This window comes from Oncorhynchus kisutch, linkage group LG16 (genome assembly GCF_002021735.2).
Source record: "Oncorhynchus kisutch isolate 150728-3 linkage group LG16, Okis_V2, whole genome shotgun sequence".
In the NCBI taxonomy this organism is placed as follows: domain Eukaryota; kingdom Metazoa; phylum Chordata; class Actinopteri; order Salmoniformes; family Salmonidae; genus Oncorhynchus; species Oncorhynchus kisutch.
This window is the reverse complement of record NC_034189.2, coordinates 2,555,502-2,561,702: the sequence shown is the minus strand read 5'-3', so window position 1 is coordinate 2,561,702 and position 6,201 is coordinate 2,555,502. Positions and strand designations below refer to the sequence as shown.

At 40.3% G+C, this 6,201-nt stretch overlaps 1 protein-coding gene across 2 annotated transcripts in view; it reads right to left on the bottom strand.

Moving 5' to 3' along the window:
• Positions 1 to 4,319: 4,319 nt before the first annotated feature.
• The window catches only part of LOC109885699 (low affinity immunoglobulin gamma Fc region receptor II), a 47,488-nt gene continuing 45,606 nt past the window's right edge, over positions 4,320 to 6,201 (bottom strand). For both annotated transcript variants that reach the window (XM_031791556.1, XM_031791557.1), the window contains exon 10: positions 4,320 to 4,880. The gene's annotated coding sequence lies outside the window, so the exon portion shown is untranslated. The remainder of the gene's footprint in view (positions 4,881 to 6,201) is intronic.

Below are 6,201 nucleotides of genomic sequence, written 5' to 3'. Positions count from 1 at the left end.
CATTGTGTGGTATTGTGATGTCATTGTGTGGTATTGTGATGTCATTATGGGATATTGTGATGTCATTATGGGGTATTGTGATGTCATTGTGTGGTATTGTGATGTCATTGTGTGGTATTGTAATTTCATTGTGTGGTATTGTGATGTCATTATGGGGTATTGTGATGTCATTATGGGGTATTGTGATGTCATTGTGTGATATTGTGATGTCATTGTGTGGTATTGTGATGTCATTGTGTGGTATTGTGATGTCATTGTGTGGTATTTTGATGTCATTGTGTGGTATTGTGATGTCATTGTGTGGTATTGTGATGTCATTGTGGGGTTTTGTGATGTCATTGTGTGGTATTGTGATGTCATTGTGTGGTATTGTGATGCCATTGTGGGGTATTGTGATGTCATTGTGTGGTATTGTGATGTCATTGTGTGGTATTGTGATGCCATTGTGGGGTATTGTGATGTCATTGTGGGGTTGTGTGATGTCATTGTGTGGTATTGTGATGCCATTGTGGGGTATTGTGATGTCATTGTGGGGTATTGTGATGTCATTGTGGGGTTGTGTGATGTCATTGTGTGGTATTGTGATGCCATTGTGGGGTATTGTGATGTCATTGTGGGGTTGTGTGATGTCATTGTGGGGTATTGTGATGTCATTGTGGTGATGTCATTGTGGGGTATTGTGATGTCATTGTGGGGTTGTGTGATGTCATTGTGTGGTATTGTGATATCATTGTGTTGTATTGTGATGCCATTGTGGGGTATTGTGATGTCATTGTGGGGTTGTGTGATGTCATTGTGTGGTATTGTGACGTCATTTGTGGGGTATGGTGATGCCATTGTGGGGTATTGTGATTGTCATTGTGGGGTTGTGTGATGTCATTGTGTGGTATTGTGATATCATTGTGTGGTGTTGTGATGTCATTGTGTGGTATTGTGATGTCATTGTGTGGTATTGTGATGTCATTGTGGGGTTTTGTGATGTCATTGTGGGGTTGTGTGATGTCATTGTGTGGTATTGTGATGTCATTGTGGGGTTGTGTGATGTCATTGTGTGGTATTGTGATGCCATTGTGGGGTATTGTGATGTCATTGTGTGGTATTGTGATGTCATTGTGTGGTATTGTGATGCCATTGTGGGGTATTGTGATGTCATTGTGGGGTTGTGTGATGTCATTGTGTGGTATTGTGATGCCATTGTGGGGTATTGTGATGTCATTGTGGGGTATTGTGATGTCATTGTGGGGTTGTGTGATGTCATTGTGTGGTATTGTGATGCCATTGTGGGGTATTGTGATGTCATTGTGGGGTTGTGTGATGTCATTGTGGGGTATTGTGATGTCATTGTGGTGATGTCATTGTGGGGTATTGTGATGTCATTGTGGGGTTGTGTGATGTCATTGTGTGGTATTGTGATATCATTGTGTTGTATTGTGATGCCATTGTGGGGTATTGTGATGTCATTGTGGGGTTGTGTGATGTCATTGTGTGGTATTGTGACGTCATTTGTGGGGTATGGTGATGCCATTGTGGGGTATTGTGATTGTCATTGTGGGGTTGTGTGATGTCATTGTGTGGTATTGTGATATCATTGTGTGGTATTGTGATGTCATTGTGTGTTATTGTGATGTCATTGTGTGGCATTGTGATGTCATTGTGTGGTATTGTGATGTCATTGTGTGGTATTGTGATGTCATTGTGTGGTACTGTGATGTCATTGTGGGGTTTTCTGATGCCACTGTGGGGTTGTGTGATGTCATTGTGTGGTATTATGATGTCATTGTGGGGTTGTGTGACGTCATTGTGTGGTATTGTGATGCCATTGTGGGGTATTGTGATGTCATTGTGTGGTTTTCTGATGTCAATGTGGGGTATTGTGATGTCATTGTGTGGTATTGTGATGTCATTGTGGGGTATTGTGATGTCATTGTGAGGTATTGTGATGTAATTGTGGGGTATTGTGATGTCATTGTGGGGCATTGTGATGTCATTGTGGGGTATTGTGATGTCATTATGGGGTATTGTGATGTCATTGTGGGGTTGTGTGATGTCATTGTGTGGTATTGTGATGTCATTGTGGGGTATTGTGATGTCATTGTGTGGTATTGTGATGTCATTGTGTGGTATTGTGATGTCATTGTGGGGTATTGTGATGTCATTGTGGGGTATTGTGATGTCATTGTGGGGTTTTGTGATGTCATTATGGGGTATTGTGATGTCATTGTATGGTATTGTGATGTCATTGTGGGGTTTTGTGATATCATTATGGGGTATTGTGATATCATTATGGGGTTTTGTGAGATATTGTGATATCATTGTGGGGTATTGTGATGTCATTGTGGGGTATTGTGATGTCATTGTGAGATATTGTGATGTCATTATGGGATATTGTGATGTCATTGTGGGGTATTGTGATGTCATTGTGAGATATTGTGATGTCATTATGGGGTATTGTGATGTCATTGTGAGATATTGTGATGTCATTGTGGGGTGGGTGAGAAATAATACATTTTGTCTTCAGTCTGGAACACAACAAAATGCGGAATAAGTCAAGGGGTATGAATACTTTCTGAAGGCACTGTATTTAATTACAAAAAATAAAATATGTTTAAAGTGGGAAGTAGGCATTGGTCTTTAGCCCGAAAAATAAAATAAATTCACACGAGCACCACAATTCCTTCTACACCCATGCACTACCAAGGTTTTCCAGCACACAGCTTTGACCTACTACGGTAGCTATGTTGGTCTATTGTACTTCAAACAATGTGTAAGCAGGTTGCCTAGGATTCAAACCTGCTTTGTTGCTGCTAATACCAACCAGAAATGGCTAAACCCAGAGGCACAATATCGCAAGACTTCGGGGAATGCTTGCAAAAAAGACCAATCAGACCAGGCCGGGGTTTGGGGTTAGAGAAGTCAAAAGAGAAGTGAAACATACTTCCTTAGTCGTTCATTTTCTAGAAATTTTAAGGCACAACCTAAATTAGAGACAATGTCTTCAGTAGTTGTTATTACTCCAACCTGGATTAGAGACAATGTATTCAGTAGTGGAACATGTTATTACTCCACTAGATTAGAGACAATGTCTTCAGTAGGGGAACATGTTATTACTCCACTAGATTAGAGACAATGTCTTCAGTAGGGGAACATGTTATTACTCCACTAGATTAGAGACAATGTCTTCAGTAGTTGTTATTACTCCACTAGAATAGAGACAATGTCTTCAGTAGTTGTTATTACTCCACTAGATTAGAGACAATGTCTTCAGTAGTTGTTATTACTCCACTAGAATAGAGACAATGTCTCCAGTAGTGGAACATGTTATTACTCCACTAGATTTGAGACAATGTCTTCAGTAGTGGAACATGTTATTACTCTACTAGATTAGAGACAATGTCTTCAGTAGTTGTTATTACTCCACTAGATTAGAGACAATGTCTTCAGTAGTTGTTATTACTCCACTAGAATAGAGACAATGTCTCCAGTAGTGGAACATGTTATTACTCCACTAGATTAGAGACAATGTCTTCAGTAGTGGAACATGTTGTTACTCCACTAGATTAGAGACAATGTCTTCAGTAGTGGAACATGTTATTACTCCACTAGATTAGAGACAATGTCTTCAGTAGTGGAACATGTTATTACTCCACTAGATTAGAGACAATGTCTTCAGTAGTGGAACATGTTATTACTACAACCTGGATTAGAGACAATGTCTTCAGTAGTGGAACATGTTATTACTCCACTAGATTAGAGACAATGTCTTCAGTGGTGGAACATGTTATTACTCCACTAGATTAGAGACGATGTCTTCAGTAGAGGAATATGTTATTACTCCACTAGATTAGAGACAATGTCTTCAGTAGAGGAACATGTTATTACTCCAACCTGGACTAGAGACAATGTCTTCAGTAGTTGTTATTACTCCACTAGAATAGAGACAATGTCTCCAGTAGTGGAACATGTTATTACTCCACTAGATTAGAGACAATGTCTTCAGTAGTTGTTATTACTCCACTAGATTAGAGACAATGTCTTCAGTAGTGGAACATGTTATTACTCCACTAGATTAGAGACAATCTCTTCAGTAGTGGAACATGTTATTAGTCCACTAGATTAGAGACAATGTCTTCAGTAGAGGAACATGTTATTAGTCCACTAGATTAGAGACAATGTCTTCAGTAGTGGAACATGTTATTAGTCCACTAGATTAGAGACAATGTCTTCAGTAGTGGAACATGTTATTACTCCACTAGATTAGAGACGATGTCTTCAGTAGTGGAACATGTTATTACTCCAAACTCATGAAAGTGACAAACTGAAACATTTTAGGAAGCTTTATTTGGCAAGTTGGCAGCCATACGACGGTGTTGCTCAAGATAAACACACACAACGACATTATAGAAAACAACGACATTATAGAAAACACTTTCCAATTTCACATGAACAAACAGAATATAACAGAGCAGTTAAATATAAAACACATTGAAGTCTTTACAACATTCATCATGGACAAAACACTACAACTTCCCTCCTGTTAGTAGTAATGAACCGTTACAACTGATACTGTCAGCTGGTTCCAGTCAGTGGTGTCTGTATGTTCTCATGATAAACTGACTAACTCTGTTAATGGATGTCAAGGCTGCAGCGTCTAAAGAGAAGTACATGATAAACTGACTCTCTCTGTTGTGGAAACTTCACACCTCTCTGTTGCTGATACTGTTGGAGGTCAAGGCCGCAGTTGGTTACGAAAAGGGGAGGAGGGAGAGAGAAGATAAGAGAAAGGAGAAGTAAAGAGATGGACTGACAGGGTTGTGGTTATTCACCGCAGCTGAAGAGAGCATCTTTTTCCATCCACCATGACGTTCTGATGAACAGGGTCACTAGGTAAAGAGAGAGGAGAGAGAGATGAGTGAGGGACAGAGGAGCTGATCCAGTCAGCTCCTCTGACTTCCAACACCACAGGAACAGTTATAGACCCCAACAGGTCTCAGTGTTTAATGTGTAGTTAGATACATTTATACACCCCAACAGGTCTGTGTTTAATGTGTAGTTAGATACATGTATACACCCCAACATACAGTCCAATTATAATGACTGATTCAACCAGGTGTTTGACTGGTGTTTTAAGTGTTTAGAACTCTGAATGTACATCACACAGAATAAGTTCACATACACTTGAGCCAAAAATATTAAAACTCAGTTTTTCACAATTCCAGATATTTAATCGCAATAAAAATTCCCTGTCTTGTGTCATTTAGGATCACCACTTTATTTGAAGAATGTGAAATACCCGAATAATAGTAGAGAGAATGATTAATTTCAGCTTGTATTTCTTTCATCACATTCCCAGTGGGTCAGAAGTTTACATACACTCAATTAGTATTTGGTAGCATTGCCTTTAAATTGTTTAACTTGTGTCAAATGTTTTGGGTAGCCTTCCACAAGCTTCCCACAATAAGTTGAGCTGGTGAAGGTAGGCCTGAAGGTAGGTCAGTAGTACGTTTAATTTTGTGACTTTGGGTCTTTTGAGCATCATGTTATACTGTTTAAATGTCAGCCATCAGACCAGAGCATCATGTTACACTGTTTAAATGTCAGCCACCAGACCAAAGCATCATGTTATACTGTTTAAATGTCAGCCACCAGAACAGAGCATAATGTTATACTGTTTAAATGTCAGCCACCAGACCAGAGCATCATGTTATACTGTTTAAATGTCAGCCACCAGACCAGAGCATCATGTTATACTGTTTAAATGTCAGCCACCATAACCACAGCCATACTCTGGACCTAGTTATTACCAAGGGGCTTTCTACTGGGACCACCCATAACCACAGCCATACTCTGGACCTGGTTATTACCAAGGGGCTTTCTACTGGGCCCACCCATAACCACAGCCATACTCTGGACCTGGTTATTACCAAGGGGCATTCTACTGGGCCCACCCATAACCACGGCCATACTCTGGACCTGGTTATTACCAAGGGGCTTTCTACTGGGCCAACCCATAACCACAGCCATACTCTGGACCTGGTTATTACCAAGGGGTTTTCTACTGGGCCCACCCATAACCACAGCCATACTCTGGACCTGGTTATTACCAAGGGGCTTTCTACTGGGCCTACCCATAACCACAGCCATACTCTGGACCTGGTTATTACCAAGGGGCTTTCTAATGGGCCCACCCATAACCACAGCCAT